The sequence below is a fragment of the Hibiscus syriacus genome, unplaced genomic scaffold (genome assembly GCF_006381635.1).
Source record: "Hibiscus syriacus cultivar Baekdansim isolate YM2019G1 unplaced genomic scaffold, ASM638163v2 tig00111338_pilon, whole genome shotgun sequence".
Taxonomy (NCBI): domain Eukaryota; kingdom Viridiplantae; phylum Streptophyta; class Magnoliopsida; order Malvales; family Malvaceae; genus Hibiscus; species Hibiscus syriacus.
This window is the reverse complement of record NW_024063064.1, coordinates 160,905-179,172: the sequence shown is the minus strand read 5'-3', so window position 1 is coordinate 179,172 and position 18,268 is coordinate 160,905. Positions and strand designations below refer to the sequence as shown.

Here is an 18,268-nt window from a genome sequence, read left to right as displayed (position 1 = left end):
ACCCTTATACAACATACAATATCATTTTCTACCTATAATATTGTATAAAAATATCAATATTTATTTTCTACCTAGAATATCACTTTCTACCTATAATCGGTCATAAATCCTTCTTTACTTCGAAAACCCCAAACCCATAAACCTAATACCTATTTCCGAATATTGCAATACTAAAAGACTAGGGTTTCGACAACATACTTTTCGATTCGATTGCAGCAACAAACAAACAACTACGCTTTCAAAAATGCCTTGTTTATATTTCGCAGCAACTAATATGCTTCAATTTCAAAAACTACGGTTGTCTTCTATCTATTTTAGAGAAATGTATATATGCCTTTGATATTTAATCGGATATGTTATTTAAATTTAATCGATACCATTACCCAAGTCTCGATACTTTTGTGCAAGGTATCGATACTTTCAATAAATTTTCATTTTTTTTCATTTCTTTTCAATTCCTAAAGTACCGATACTATGATACATATACTTATAAAAGTATCGATACATTCAACATATCCGGTAGCGCTTTACCGGTTTTTTCATATTGAAACTGGTTTTGTCAAATTTTAACAAGTCATAGTGTCATGTATCGATACATGTGTCTAAGGTATCGATACTTTATAGGCGGTATTATTGCAATTCATTTAAATTCCTAAAGTACCAATACTTTGGTGCATATACTTATAAAAACATCGATACAAATTTCAACCATTTTGGTATCTCTTTATAAGTTTTGTCAAACTGAAACCGGTTTTTGTCAAACTTCAACCTTTTATATTGTTATGTATCGATACATGTGTGTAAGATATCAAAACTTTCGAGATATTTTCCTTTTTTTCATTTCTTTTAAACTCCTAGAGTATTGATACTTTGGTACATATACTTATACACGTATCGATACAAATTTCAACAATTCTGGTAGCTCTTTACTGATTTTGTCAAATTTCAACCGGTTTTGTCAATTTCCAATCGGTTTTGTCAATTCGTTACTTGTTTTGTCAAATTGAAATCAAATTTCTCAATTTCAACCTGTTATTCTCATGTATTGATACATGTGTGCAAGGTATCGATATTTTATAGACGTTTTTATTGCAATTCTTTTGCATCACTAAAGTACCGATACTTTTATACACATACTTATAAAGGTATCGATACATGTCTACTTTTAACCGGTTTTCATCACTTTCTTATATATTACTATATATCGATACTTTTATGCACGTATCGATATCTACTAATAAGCTAAGTTTTCCGGTTGTTAAATTTTTTAATATTTCTTCATGTTTCCACCTACAACATTATTATTAGTCAACATTTTCGATAGCGCTAAACCGACTTTGTTAAGTATCTTATTAAATTTCCAGTCACGCCGTTTCTTAGCCGTATATTAGTCGGCGTTTCCTGAGACACCCCTATGTGTAATGACTTTTTTCCAAGGACCATGATGATTTTCACATGACAGTATGTCCCCTGGTCTTCTCCTTACAATTTTATTCAAGTAAATACTAGAAGGCTCTACCATCTCAATCATGCATGTAATTATTTGATTTAATTGAAAACAAATATATTTAGAAGATCTGAATCCAAATAATATTACTAGGGTATTATTGAGAATTGATACAAGATTCAAATCTAATAGGTTTCAATCTGACTTGACCTTATTAAATAGGATTTTGAAAAAAAAAGGTCTGAGTTAAGTTTAGATTTTAGAGATTATGTTCGAATCGAATTCAGATTTAAATTTAGAATGAAATATATTTCACTTGATTCAAAAAAGAAATATTTTATCTTATATATTTAGAGGAATTATAATAACATCCCTCTGTATATTATCATTTTTAATTAAATTTTTATTTTCATTGAATAAAGTAATTTTTTTATAATATATTACTTCGGTTCAGATTCAATTCAAGTCTTATCTAAAAAAGACTAGTGAAATTCAAATAGGGTAAAAGGTGTAAATTTCCCAGATCGAATTCGGATAGAAGAAAAATAATTTCATATTGAATTGACCGAAAACTTTACTCATACCCATCCCTAATTATTTCGTTGGATGCTCCGGCAATAGAGTTGGAAAAAAAATATCTAAATAACGTTACTTTTGATTTGTAATGAAATTCTGTAGCTCCACAAGGCGAAGATCTGTCTAAAAGGTTCCATATTTTGGAAGCCTGCCGTCTTCATTTTCAGGTCTTGAGTTGCTTACAAAATTTCAGCTCAGTTGTTTCCATCATATGAAGATAGCATAATATCTGTAAGGAATTGTCCATACCTTGTACCCTGTCTGAATTTGTTATTTCAAAGAATTAACTCCAGTTTTAATATTCGGTCTGTCTCATATGGGGCAACAGGCAGGTCGACAATGGTTAATTCTATCGACATGCTTCAAAGGCCACAAATCCATTTACCATATTCACAGCTGAATCTACCGTCTTGGCCAATTCAACGGCTGCACCAACATACGAATGTGGTGTTGACTTCATTAGATCGGTCTTTAGCTTCTTTGGGTAATTCCAAACCTTCAATAAATTCCCTTATACGTTCTTTGGTAACTGCCCTTCCCCTGGTTAGCTCCTTCAGCTTCTCATAAGGCTCCGGAACATCGCATCTTCGCATGACCTACAGATCAAGTTTAAACAAAAAAGATGAATCAAAAAACAGAATAAGATAAGTGTACCAACCCCAACTGCTACTACTTTGAGCTTACAAAAAGATGAACAAAATGTATAACAAGATAAATGAAGATCGAAAGATACATACAGTCTGAATCGGCTCTGCAAGTACCTCCCATGCCTGGTTCAAGTCTTCACTTAACCAAGCTTCATTGACCTGGAACCAAAATGGAGCTTTAGAGAGATGGAAGTATGCAGAAAAGCACTCAAAACTACAGTTTACAGAGAAAACAGCCAGGGCTATTTCTGTCATGCGTGATATCAAGAAATAACCAAATCCAAATTTCCATTGACCTGGAACCAAAACGGAGCTTAAATCATTATGAGTTGAAAAAAAATACTAATGCTCCTTACTAGAGGTCATAGATGAATCATGAATTCCAAATTTTCACAAATTAATAACCAAATCCAGCACTTTACTAAGAACCTTCAGCACTAACATTTTGACCGTGCGCACAAGGGGATCGGAACGTTTCTGTTATGCAACATACCTGGAGCTTTCCTATTCCTTGTAATGCACTTCTGTAAGCAAGAAGGGAATGACCAAGTCCTCCCCCCATGTTCCTCAAGACGGTCGAATCAGTCAAATCTCGCTGCAAATTCAACACATAAGATGGATGTATAATGTTAAAACAGACTTATACTATTATGAACTAACTTTACATGCATAAAATTAAGCAGCTATCCTAAAACAGAATCATCTTACCTGCCAACGGAAATAGGCAACTTCATGCTCAGGTAAGCTAGGTCTCATTAGCCTTGCCACGATTACCTTCACTGTTTTCAAAATCAATAGGGTTTACTTTATGAGGCATTGTTGATGAGCCAATCTCACCGGCCTTAGTTATCTGCTCCAAATCTCAATCACAAAAAGATAATTAGGTTGGGGTAATAACAATGCTTCTAAACTGAATGTCACACAGTGCATCAAAAGAGTCACCTGCTTGAAGTATCCTAAAGATATGTAGCCCCATATATCTCTGTCAAAGTCGATCAATATATTGTTAAACCGGATAATTGCATAATAAAGGTTTGCCATATAATCATGTGTCTCAATCTGCAAACAAGCAAAAAGCATGTTATTCCAAGTGATGTGCATAAGCTCATTACATATCATACCAAGACAAGGCTAACTAGAAGTGTCCATCAAATCAGGTATTTACTTTTACAACATAAGCATAGGAAAGATACCCAAGTAACATAGGGATTAAACGTTAATCCAAGAGAAGTCACAAACTCTTCTGCAATTTGAGGCCAGTTAATAGATGGGCATTGTAATTTCCAACTGCACCAGCAAATTTTCCCATCATCTTAACTCGGGAATTTCTTGCATTTCTCTGCTTAGCCTAACAGCAAAGATGGCCATCTCCTTCCCCAAGGTTGTAGGTGATGCTGGCTGAAAGAATCCAACTATTTAGGTGATCAAATAATAACAGCCATCCACAGAGCAAGTGATAGTAATATTACATGCAAATAAAGAAACAAAAAAAAATTAAGCAACCTACGTGTATATCATGCTCTAGAAAGACCAAAAATTCAATCAAAAGATTATTGGTCAAGTGTCTACGACGCATTAAGAGTGAGAAGATTATTTCAGGAATGAAAGTACTCTTCTACCTGGCCATGTGTGCGAGAAAGCATAGAAATGCTTGCATTCGCCTTAGCAATCTTACACATTGCCTCGATCAATTCATCCATGATTGGAAACATGACTTTGGTCATCGCTTCTTTCAGCATCAATGCATGGGCAAGGTTGTTTATGTCCTCAGATGTGCAAGCAAAATAGAAAAATTCAAGGATCTAAAAGTAGAGAGAAAATGTTATTTGATCCAAAATGGATCACAATTTTTACCGATTAAACAAATTGTTGGAATGAATGAACCTGAGTCAAACATTAAGGATAGCATGCCGTTATATAAACAAAATAGTAAGTCCCAAACTTGGCAATTTCTGGCTGTGATTGGCATTTCTGTTTCAAGAAGTATTCAACTGCTTTTACATCATGGTTAGTTACCCTCTCTATCTTTTTAACTTCCAAGGCATCATCCATGTGTCACAGTTGGAAGAGAAGAACATGGAAACGAAGAGGAAAACGGTGAAGTAGGGAGTGAGATGCGAAGGAGAAATGAAAAAGGGGAATTAGGGATTGAAGGGCGAGAGGAAAATGAGATTGGGGAATTAGGGATTATGGCAATTGAAGGGCCACGGATGTTACCTGATGAAGTGGAGCCGCAAGTGACCAGTTCAAGCAATGGGGGAGCAGGCCAGAAAAGGATCCAAGAGGAGTCAACAGCCCAGTTAACCCAAATGGAGAAGGTTTAGCCCACGTGTTCAGTCTAATAGCCTGCAGAGAAGAGAATCTAATATTGTTATAATCTGTTATAAGGACAGCCAGCTGGCATCCTTTCAAAAGACTGAATTAGCCCTGTAACTAAATAAAATATGCTGTATTGAGAATGGGAACATTTTATGAGAGGAATGCATGAACTTTTTCTGTAAACTCTATCAACTTCTCTTCTGAAATCCCTTTCTTCTTCGCTATTTCTTCTCTAATATACCTAGATCGTCACAATTGGTATCGAGAGCCTCGGTTCTGGCAAGTAATCAGGAGCATGACAAAGAAAAATCAGAATATGGAAGCTGATTTATCTGGGTTGCAAAAGCAGATGGAGGAGCTAACAGCCTTGGTGAAACAAGGCCGTGATGAGACTAATCCACCGAAATGGTGGGAGACTCAAGAAAACAGGATTGCTGCACTAGAGGCAAGAATGTCCACTAATCAAAGTTATGTGGAGGAGCTGTTGAAAATTTTAACGGGCAAAAATGGGGAACAAGAACAGTCTGCAGGTGATCAGGTAAACACTCCTAATAACTCTAAGGATGGGGAGAAAAATCCTGTGTTAGTGACTGTAGTGAAGGATAAATCCAGATTCACTTATAAAACCAATGAACCGGGTATACTAAAAGATACGCCTGATGCTTGTTTCAACCCTAAGAACAGTAGTAGACCTGAGAATCAAATGGGGGAAAATAGTAATAGACCTATTATGATTGGAATGGAAGCTGAAAACAGGGGACCAGGGGGATCTTTTAGCAGTTATGGGTCGATGTGGCATAGACCTAAAATCGATTTACCATTCTTTGAAGGAATCAATCCTAGAGGGTGGCTTCAAAAATGTCTCAAATATTTTTCTATATGTAATATTCCTACAGAGCAGAGAGTAGAAGTAGCCACTATGTACTTGACTGGAAAAGCAGAAGTTTGGTTTGATGGATATATTATGCAGAAACACCATGTAACATGGCATGAATTTGAAGCAGATCTTTGTCATAGATTTAGTGACAAGACTTTTTCTGATATTGTAGAGGATTTACTAAGCTGACTCAGAAAGGGACTGTTGAGGCTTATCAGGAAAATTTGAAGAGCTACAACCTTATATGTTATTACAAAATCCTACATTACATGAGGATTTCTTTGTGTCATTGTTTATCAGTGGACTAAGGGAGGATATTAAACATAGGGTGAAGGCTCTAGATCCTAAAAATTTGCCTGAAGCATAATATTAAACATAGGGTGAAGGCTCTAGATCCTAAAAATTTGCCTGAAGCATACAAACAAGCCAAACTTTATGAATTATCTGTTGATTATGAAAATAGAAGAATGAGGCCCTCTTTTAAAAACCACCCTACCCAAACCCCATTGTTACTTCTAAATCAGTTTCTCTGCCAGCAATTACCAAAAACACATCAGTTTCTAATCCTAAACAGAGTCTTATGGATTATAGAAGACAAAACAATCTTTGCTTCAAGTGTGGGGAGAAGTTTCTTCCAGGGCATCAATGTAAGTCAAGGAATTTAAATTTGATGATTGAGGAAGAGTCTGCTGTTCCTACAGATAATGTTATTATGGAATCAGATCAGCAATTGATGCAGGAAGAAGAGGCTCTAGAAATCTCGATGAATGCTATTACTGGTTGTATTAGCCATAATACATTAAGGATTCAAGGAGCCATTAAAGGCAGACCAATTAGTATTTTAATTGACAGTGGGAGTACTCATAGTTTTTTGACTCCACAGTGGACTGATGCTGGTATACATGTAATTACACCATATCCTTTGGCAATCACAGTAGCCAATGGACAGAAACTTTATAGTTCAGCAAGATGTAATCAGGTGGAGTGGCAGATGCAAGGGCAATCTTTTGTTCATGATTTCAGACTCCTAAAGTTAGGTGGCAGTGATATGGTGTTGGGGGTGGATTGGATGAAATTATTTAGCCATATTTTGATGGATTTTAATCAAATGACATTGAGTTTTCAACATCAAGGGGAGAATATTATTATACAGGGACAACAACCATCTAATTTTTTGCAGCAAATTTCTGGAGCTACATTATTGAAAATGACAGCATCAGATTATCCTATTTTGGGTCATGTGGTTTTGTTGACTATGTCTACAGATTCAAAACCTGTTCCACCAGCTATTCAACCTCTTTTACAGAGATATCAGTCTATTTTTGAAGAACCTACTGGGTTACCACCTACAAGGACTCATGACCATGCTATTCCACTTAACCCTGACTCTACTCCTATCAATTTGAGACCTTACAGATTTCCACACAATCAGAAAGATGAGGTGGAAAAACAGATTTCTAGTATGCTTTCAGCCTCTATTATTCAGCCTAGTAGGAGTCCATTTGCTTCTCCATGCCTTCTTATCAAAAAGAAGGATGGTACTTGGAGGTTTTGTGTGGATTACAGGAAATTAAATAGCATGACTGTAAAGGATAAATTTCCTATACCTGTGGTTGAAGACCTATTAGATGAACTACATGGAGCAGTTTATTTTTCCAAGATTGATCTCAGATCTGGTTATTGGCAAATAAGGATTAAGTCTGAGGACATATACAAGACAGCATTCAGAACTCATCAAGGACATTATGAGTTTTGGGTATGCCTTTTGGACTTACTAATGCCCCTGCTACATTTCAAGCTTTGATGAATGAATTGTTTAGTTCATTTCTTAGAAAATTTGTCTTGGTATTTTTTGATGATATCTTAGTCTATAGTACTTCTATGAATGATCATGTTACTCATTTACGACTGGTTTTAGAAGTACTGCATCAGAATCAGCTGTTTGCCAAGCTGTCCAAATGCTTCTTTGGACAGAATCAGGTTGAATACTTGGGCCATATTATTTCAGCTGTTGGAGTTTCTACTGATCCTAACAAAGTGGAAGCTATGAGGAATTGGCCAGTACCTAAGTCATTAAAGTCTCTGCGTGGATTTTTGGGATTAACAGGCTATTACAGAAGATTTATTAAAGATTATGGGTCAATTAGCAAACCTTTGACTCAGATGCTTAAGAAAGACAATTTTCAGTGGTTTGATGCAGCTTTGACTGCTTTTGAAGAATTAAAGAGGGCTATGTGTGTTGCTCCTGTTTTAGCCTTACCAGATTTTGGTAAGAGCTTTTATTTGGAAACAGATGCCAGTTCTGGTGGTATTGGGGCAGTTTTATCTCAAGAGGGCAGACCTATTGCCTATTTAAGTAAGGCTCTCAGTCCTAGACATGCAGCACTCTCTATTTATGAAAGAGAGTATCTTGCTATACTTCTAGCAGTTTCCAAGTGGAGGCATTATTTAGAGAGTAAATCCTTTGTGATTAAAACAGATCATGAGCCATTGAAATATCTATTAGAACAAAAGCTGACTACTGCTATTTAAAAGAAAGGATTGACCAAGTTATTGGGGCTGAATTACACTATTCAATACAGGAAAGGTAAATCAAATGTTGTTGCGGATGCCTTATCCAGACAGTGGGAAGATCAGGGTGACTGTTTTACTATGAACACTACAATAATCATTCCAGGTTGGGTTCATGAAGTGGAAGGGAGTTATAAGGATGATCCTATAGCTACTCAATGGATTTCTGTATTATCTGTTACTCCTAATGATGATCTGCAGTGGAAATTTTCAGGAGGTATCCTTAGATTTAAGGATAGAGTTTATATTGGGGAAGCTGGATCTCTTAGACTACAGATACTTCAGACACTACATGATTCTCCTTATGGTGGTCATTCTGGCAGTCAGGCTACCTATCAAAGGATCAGGTCTTACTTCTATTGGCCTAGATTGAAAGCTATGGTTGTTACTTATGTAAGAGCATGTGCAGTTTGTCAACAGACTAAGGTGGAACATGTGCCTAAACCAGGGTTATTACAGCCTTTACCTATTCCTCAACAGGCTTGGGAAGTTATTACTATGGACTTTATTGAGGGATTGCCTACATCTTTAAGAAAGAATTGTATTCTGGTGATAGTTGACAAGTTTACTAAATATAGCCACTTTCTGGCATTAGCACACCCTTACACTGCTGCAGAGGTTGCCAAATTATACCTAGATTGTGTTTACAAGTTGCATGGTCAGCCTAAAATGGCCATTTCAGATAGGGACAAGACTTTCACTAGCCTCTTTTGGAGAGAGCTAATGAAGCAGTTAGGAACGAAGGCTCTATTTAGCACTGCCTACCATCCTGAAACTGATGGACAGTCAGAAAGAGTAAACCAGTGCTTAGAACAGTATCTAAGGGGTCTCTGTTTTTTCCAACCAAACAGTGGGCAAAGTGGTTGCCTCATGCTGAATGGTGGTATAATACTACCTACCATACTGCCCTTAAGTTAACACCTTTTGAAGTCCTATATGGCTACAAGCCACCTACTATGGTATGGCATACAGACAGTCCAGTACAAAGCATATCAGAGTTAATGCAGAATAGAGAAGAGATCAGGCAATTAGTCAAGTCTCAGTTAGAACAAGCAAGTAATCGAATGAAGCAAAAAGCAGATAAACATCGATCAGAGAGAAATTTTCAGGTTGGTGATTTGGTTTACCTGAAATTACAGCCCTACAGACAGACCTCTCTTGCCCTGCGAAAAAATTTAAAATTAGCAGCAAGATTTTATGGCCCTTATAAGGTTACTGAAAGAATTGGAAAAGTTGCTTATAAACTGGACTTACCTGAGACTTCCCGTCTCCATCCGGTTTTTCATGTTAGTTTATTGAAGAAACATATTGGGGCAACCGTATCGTCTTCAACAGATCCTCCTGTGATGGACGAAGTGGGTCAGTTCAAGATTGAACCAAGTCAGATTCTGGGCAGACGAATAGTTAAGAGACAAAACAAACCGATAACTCAACTATTGGTTCGTTGGACTAACCTGGATGCTACGAACGACACATGGGAGGATTATTCTGTGCTCCGAGGCCAATTTCCGAGTTTTGATCCTTGGGGACAAGGATCTTCTCCCGCGGCGGGTATTGTCACAGTTGGAAGAGAAGAACATGGAAACGAAGAGGAAAACGGTGAAGTAGGGAGTGAGATGCGAAGGAGAAATGAAAAAGGGGAATTAGGGATTGAAGGGCGAGAGGAAAATGAGATTGGGGAATTAGGGATTATGGCAATTGAAGGGCCACGGATGTTACCTGATGAAGTGGAGCCGCAAGTGACCAGTTCAAGCAATGGGGGAGCAGGCCAGAAAAGGATCCAAGAGGAGTCAACAGCCCAGTTAACCCAAATGGAGAAGGTTTAGCCCACGTGTTCAATCTAATAGCCTGCAGAGAAGAGAATCTAATATTGTTATAATCTGTTATAAGGACAGCCAGCTGGCATCCTTTCAAAAGACTGAATTAGCCCTGTAACTAAATAAAATATGCTGTATTGAGAATGGGAACATTTTATGAGAGGAATGCATGAACTTTTTCTGTAAACTCTATCAACTTCTCTTCTGAAATCCCTTTCTTCTTCGCTATTTCTTCTCTAATATACCTAGATCGTCACACCATGCTAAACCCATCAATGAGTCCTTGCAAATAAGACTGAGCTTCTGCACTAAAGCTTGGTACCTCAATGACTTCAGGAATTTGTGAAAGCATCAGCAACCATTTAATCTGCCAGAGAATTTATAATCAATAAGTATCCTTCTAGAAACCTAATAGGAAAATACACTAAATTCATCCACATCAACCAAAAGTGTGCTCATAACATTTGCATTCTATGTTTCCTGGCCTTTTCAGTTTCCTCAGACAACCTGTTTCTAAAATATATCCTTCTAAAGTGAGTATGATTGTAGAAAAACTGATCATAACCCTATCAAACATATACCATATCTAACACTCAACTTGAAGCCAAGTGCCATAGTTTGCATTTCACAAACTCATTTTACCTTTTGATTCACAGCACCCGATCTTTCACAATTCAACTATGTTAACCGAAATTTGTATGATTAATTCAATTCATCAGATGTATGAGAATTGATTTCAAACAAATTGCCAAAAAGACATAATACCAAAAGCCCCAGAGGCCAAGTTAGCATATAAATTAAGAAAAAATATAATTTGCAACGAAATTACATTATAAAATGAATATATAAACAGAAGGCTGATGAGAAATTTACCTCAACAAGAACCCTAAAGTAAATAAGTCCGTATTCACTCATATAGGGAGCTAAGTCTTTCACTTTACCCCAATAACGACCATCCAAAGGTGATAACGCGGTTAGAGTTGACAATTCGAACTCACAAGAATTATCTTTAGAAATATTAACCACCTAAAACAAAATAAAGGAATCAGAACAAAAATATACATATATCTAATCTTCCACCAAAACAAGCCACTTAAAATACAATGGAGAATCATATCTACCAATTTAAAACCTAATGAAATGCAGGTATTTGTTAAAACTAACGTGTACCACCTCAAAAGGCTAAAGCTTTTTTCCCTTCAAAATCCAAGCAGAAACAGAACGCCAGCATTAAAAGAAAACAATATTACAAAATCTAAACCGAGTAAAGAGTAAACCTCCTTGAAACCATGTCTTCTGCCAGAAAAAGTAGTGCAACGATGAAAGGACGCATTTGAGAATTGGTGGGTGTTTTAGTATTGTTCAAACGAGAGATGCTTCTTAAAGGTTGGATATTTTTTGTTTGTAAATGGCTTAAAACAGGAACATGATTCCTAGTGAAAACCCAGAAGAAACCATGGCATCCATTGAAAGATGGTAGATCTTGAACTGTGAAAAGAGAGGCTGAAGAGTCGGAGCGAAAATGATGTGCTTGGCGGTATAATTTCACTGGTCATTTTGAGGTATAAACCCTAACCTTTAAAGCCCAACTAAAACTGGGCTCTAATCTGGGTTGAAACTTTAAAGTATCTTTAGTTTATGGAATGTAAAATTACATTTAATAATAAAATTATTGTAATGTAACATTATTATGATAATGTTATATTACGTTGTTTGAACTGTTTAATAGAAAATTAATATTACAGTCTTTAGTTAAAGGAATATAAAATTACTTAGATATTTATTTTATTAAATTAATCTCGTGATATATATATATATTTTTCTTTAACAAGTTAATCTTTAATATTAAATTATAATTATTTGAAAAACATTAATAAAAATATTTTAATTATTATATTATCTAACTTTTAAGAAAAATATATGTAATATATAATCAATATATTTAGTATATAAAACTTATATTTTTGAATAATTTTTATATGTATCATATTTATTTATATAAAATATAAACATAATATAAAAAATAATATTGTGATCATTTTAAAAAATTATATTTTTTGCAATAATATCATTTCTCACCTCATAAAATTATAAAACGATTAATGTATTAAATATTAAAAATATAAAAATAATTTTAACCACTTAAATTTATTAATATTTTACTAAATCAAATTCTTTTTATATTATTATATTTATAATTTTGAATAAAGTTTTAATAAGAATTGAGAATGATAAATATGAAAAGAATTCATTATTCTAGGGGTATTATTGTCCAAAGGGGTAGAAATTGTTCATTACCTAATAATTTGAATGTAATGGCATTCCTACAATTTTAACAAAAAAATACTACTATTGGTAATAAGTTTTTACCTAGTAATGACCTTTTCTACGAACCAAACGTGTGAATACAATCCTAAAAAAGATTATTCACCTTGGCAATGATCTTTTCCGCGAACCAAACGTCCTCTTAAGGTATATTTTCAATAAGTAAATATGGATATTCAAATTATAAAATTATGCTTTTATATTTTAATCAATAATACTTTTACGATGGTATGATATATATTCAAAGCGGTTGAGTGGTAGATGAGAAATTGATACTTAAAGTAAACTGCTTGTGAATTATGTTAAGGAAAATAAAAAGATTATATTCGACATTGGTGGAACACTAAGTGTAGGAGGTGTTTATATACATGAACCAAGTTGGGTGTTGTAAAATGTGTAAGACAAAACTTTACCTCTCATGCAGGCTTATGAGGGTACTAATTACTTCATTATTCAAACTTGTGAATCTCTTATTTAAAATTTGTAAACATATCTTAGCGTCTATGTCAATTCGATTTTATAATTATATACGAGTAAATAATTTTATCTTTTATTTTAAATTCTATATTTATTTTACTTTGTTCAATTCAATAATAATATCAATTTATTATTAATCATTTTGTTTTGTTTTCGATTTTTTTTGTGAGATCCCATGAGAACTGATTTTCCTTACTTTGTTGTGATTTGTTTTGTTTAAATAGATAAGTATTACCTTTAAATAAATGTCGAAATTTGAACTCACACAAAGTGGAGGAATTATTTCATGGACCCTTCTCAGCACTTCATCTATGGTCCCTATTAATTAAAATTTATCCACACCATCAATTTTTCTCCATATCATTTATATAATAATTTTTTTTTTCTAAATCATCGTTTTCTCTTAAATATCAAAATAAAAAATAATTAGGGTTTATTTTTATTCTCAAACGTAATACTTGTTTGCCAAAATTCAAAAAATTGCAGCTAGGGATGGGTATGGGTCAGTTTCCGGTCAACCCAACCCGACCCGAAAATTATACACCCACCATCCGAATTCGACTCGACCTAAAAAATATACACCCTCCACCCGACCCAAATCCAACCCAACTTTTTGAGATAAAATCTAAATCCGACCCGAAATAATATTGTCGTAACATCCTTTTTATTTTAAAGTTTTTTACATTTTAAAAGAAAATTTCTTTTACGACTTATTTTGAAAATATTCATTTTAGGTTTGATTTGATTAATTTGATTAAGTTGCTTTGGAGTTCCCTAAGCCTTTGGTATTTTAAACGAATTTTAAAAAACATTTAAAAGATATAAATTGGTATGTATTTACCAAAAATTATATTTAAAGAGTTCGGGAGTAAATTACTTGTGGGGAAGACCAATCACCACCACAACACCTAAAATTGGTACCTAGTCACTTATACATCGTCATGACGGTGAAAACTATAAATTCGAATATAAAATTAAAGTATGATACATTTGTTGAATTTAATTAATTTTTATAATTTTTTATTAGGGAATATTCCTTATTTTAAGAAGAAATTACGGGATTTACACATCCTCCAACGGGAAGGCTATCTCATCTAATTATCCTTTATACGAGAAATATCCCCTCCTCCATGTTATCAAAAATCAAAAATAAAATATAAATTGACCATTGGTAATTGCATAAAATAACATGCTATTTAAATAGACATGCATTGCTATTATTTGAATTACAATAAGAATGAATTAATTATCATCATTATTTTTTTATAAAAATAAACTCGATTTATTTCAAGTTCACCTGTCGTTCGAACGTTGTCTTGAATCGCAATACTTCCATAAAGTTGTACTTATCACGCCCATTCTACGACATATGTTTTTGAAAATTAATTCGAGTGAAAATAATTTTAATAAATTATTGTCAATAAATATTTAAATCACTTGTAATTTAAATAAAGTGATAAAAAGCATGGAATATGCCTTACTACAAAATTATTTCCAAATTTAAAACTCAAACAAACTAAATCTATGTACACACAAGCCAACATTTAAAAGAACTAAACTAAGTAAATTAAAATGCTACTTATACACTGAAATTTGGACCAGATCGAAATAAATAAAAAATAAAAGGGGTTAACAAGTATCATTTTAAGTGAGAATCAAACCAGGGCAGTGACCAAAACAAAATACAGTCAAACTAGTGGGGTCTAAATTAGGAAACAAGCATATGTTAGCATACAGATAACATAAAGGGTTAAAACGAACTAAAATATAAATTATATGCTTAAATTAAAGATTAAGCCAAAACGCTTGTCAAAAAGCAATTAAGGGCTAAAATGTATTAAATCACAAATTAATAAACATAATAGGTGTAATACCCCAAATATCAGGTTAGTGACATTATTGAAAAGATTTAAAATTTGAGGATTAAATTGAATAAATGATAAAGGATAAGAAATGATTTAGAAATAGTGTTTAAGAGCAATTAGTAACAATGGAAGAATAAAGAGGGCATTTTTGTCCGTTAAGGGAAATGAATTCAAAATCAATTTTTAAAACTAGGGATTTAAGAAGGGATTTAAGAAGGGAAAAAAAGGGAAAGTGAAAGCTAAAATAGTTATCTCTTTTTCTTCTTCTTCTTCCCGTGTAAGTGTTCTCCTCCATAACCAAAGGTAAGACTTCATTTAGCTAGCTTTTCCTTTCGCTTGTGGTTTGTTCTTGAAACATTGAGTATTATAGATGATTAAGGAAGGGTTAAATAAGATTAAAACTAGGAGATGGATGAAATATTTGAGATTTATGAAAATGGGTTTTTGAATGATATGTTGATATATGAGTTTTTATTGAAGTTTATTAGTATAATTGACTTGTCAAAGAAGTAAATAAGAGATTATAAGACTTGATGTGATTAAAAACATGTTAGAAAAAAGTGGTATGATTCTTGGTATGAGATGTTCTTTGGAGATTTTAGATGTTATAAGAAGCTAAATGAAGGAAAGTTAATTGGGATAAGTAAATAAGAGTTTAATAGTATTGTTAGAGGTAAAAGTAAGGGAATTTGACTAAATTTGTGGAAAAATCAAGCTAAAAAATGGAAAATCTGGGTAGGGGTATCGGTACTGCAAGAACAGTACTGATACTATAGGTTTAAATCGGTAGAAATATGTTTAATAGTATCGATACTGATGCAATTAGTATCGATAATGATGTGAGTATTGATACAAAGAGAAAGGTATCGATACCAGGGATTCCAGAATGTAGAAATTGTATCGATACTGAAAGGTGGTATCGGTACCATAGTATGGAAGTATCGATACCATGGTAGGGGTATCGATACTATTGAGTTGGAATTATAAGATAGGTTGAAATTGTTATAGAAATTGAAATAATAGTACTTTTGAGTATTTTTAAAGTATAAATGTTAGGGAATATACTTACATTTGGTATAGTATTTGTCTTGAAGGGATTCTTATGTAGATCATAAATAAACTCCTGAGTTTAGCAAGATAAAAAAAGGTAAAGATAAAGTAGTTGAATATCCGGACGTCATTACATCTTATTAGCGAGGATTTTGAGGTGAGTGCATTTATTATGTACTTATATGTTATGATAGTCATAGATGCATTTTGCTTAACGTATGTATTGCATTTACCCATTGGGCACTATGTGTGCAACCTAAGAAATTCATGATAAGTTTATGAATTTCCGTATTAGCATTGTGTGTGCAACTGAAGAAATTCATAACGAGTTTATGAATTTCCGTATTGGCATTAGGTGTGCATCCCCACGTAATTCTTAATGAGGTGGTGAATTATTGTATTGGTACTACGGGTGCAAACTATAGAATTTATAATGAAATTAAATAGTTATTTGATATTATGAATAATTATTAGTGTAGAAACTGTTCTGAAATAAAAGACTAAATGCCTAACTGTGCATTTGGTAGAAATGTACCAATAATTCAAGTTAGATGAAAGGTTAAATGCCTTTGGATGAAAGACTAAATGCCTAACTATGCTTTTTAGCAGAAAGGTGCCATTAATGCAAGTTAGATGTCTAACGGTGCATTTTTGGCAGCAAGGTGCCACTAATGTAAGTTAGATGAATAAGAATGCATTACCTGCATGAAAGGATGCCATAAATAAAATGCATAACGGTGCATTACCGGCATGAAAGGATGTTATAAATAAAATGCATAACGGTGCATATCGGCATGAAAGGATGCCATAAATGAAAAGAATGAATAATTACTAAAGAATAATTCGGGGGAAATGTACAGAAAGATGTGTATGTAGGACATAATAAGAATCATTACGATGATTGTATGAAAGAAATTTGGTTTAAATGATAGGGATTTATCTAATCCTTATAGAGTATACGATCTAGTTTGAAACCAAATAACCATGATATAATTATGTATACACTAATGTTTCTTTACAATATTATGTCTCACTAAGTAAATACTTTGCGTGTGTTGATTTCATGTGTAGGTAAAAACAGAGACTAGCCGAGTAAGGAGTGCAGCAGTAGCAACAACTATCATCAATCTAAGGTTGACTCTTATCTGTAATAGTAGGACAATCATGTTTATTTTAAAAATTTCTGGCATGTAATTGAAATTAAGAAAAATGCTTTGGAATGTATTTAAAACGATAATGTTAGTAATATGTTTCAACGACTGTTTTATTGTTGTACTAAAATGTTTTGGTTTTAAATTCCAAAACAAAATTTTATGGATTTTACAAATGGGTGAATGTTTTTTAAAAGTCATGTGACACCTATGACTTGTGTACAGAAATGTGTATTGGAAATGAGTGTTACATTTATTGGTATCTGAGCTACAGGTTTTTTCGATTCTTGGCCGAAATTGGGTTTAAATTGAATTGAAAAAAAGGATTACATGCCATTAAGATTGTCAAAGTTACTGATAGTGATTGATGTCACTCCTTATTAACTTGAGTGTTATTATTATGTATGTCCTAATAGACATTGGAAACTAGGGACAAAGGTAAGATAATAGATACTATTGAAAAGAAGGTTGAGATCAAAATCGACCGAAGAGAAGTTGAATCGGATGAGGATCCAGAGGAGATTTCTAAATTTAGTGATGATTCAGAGGTTTCTTTAGGTAAGCTTAAATAATTGAAAAATATTTAAGTGAATCGTTAAATAGTTTAAAATATTGTTAATTTGAGTAAGAGGAAATGAGTAAGTGGTAAATGCATTGACCGCTAAAAGCTTATAGAAAAATGAGTTATTAGTTGATCAACTGATTATGAGTTTGTTTAAGAATAAATGTTAAGTTTTATGGACCTAATAGAGTTACTTTTAGAAGATAATTTGTGAAAATAGATTTTCTACCCATTTCATACTTAAATAAATTATTATTTAAAAATCGAGATTAATTCTCGAGAACTTGGAAAAGTGTCAAATTCGTAATGATAAGAAAAGAGTAAATTTGGTTACTAGTGTAATTTTAGCAATAAGTGCTATGAGGATATTGCTACAAAGTTGTCAAGTCTTCTTATTAAATGATTTGGATAATTAGACTTTCATAGTTGAGATAGAAAATGTTTCAATATGAGGATATTGCTACAAAGTTGTCAAGTCTTCTTATTAAATGATTTAGATAATTAGACTTTCATAGTTGAGATAGAAAAAGTTTCAACTGCTCGAGAATATTTTAATGGATCCGAAAAAGTTACACGGATTACCT

General features: G+C 33.4%; 1 long non-coding RNA gene and 1 pseudogene across 1 annotated transcript; both read right to left on the bottom strand.

The window, feature by feature from the left end:
- Window positions 1–2,251: 2,251 nt before the first annotated feature.
- LOC120158992 lies at window positions 2,252–11,736 on the bottom strand (annotated as a pseudogene).
- On the bottom strand, window positions 4,956–9,980 carry LOC120158993. The gene is made up of 4 exons (XR_005519302.1): window positions 9,892–9,980; window positions 9,692–9,778; window positions 9,565–9,600; window positions 4,956–5,016 (listed from the first exon to the last, which is right to left on the bottom strand). It is a non-coding gene; the product is annotated as an uncharacterized LOC120158993 (long non-coding RNA).
- Window positions 11,737–18,268: the final 6,532 nt, after the last annotated feature.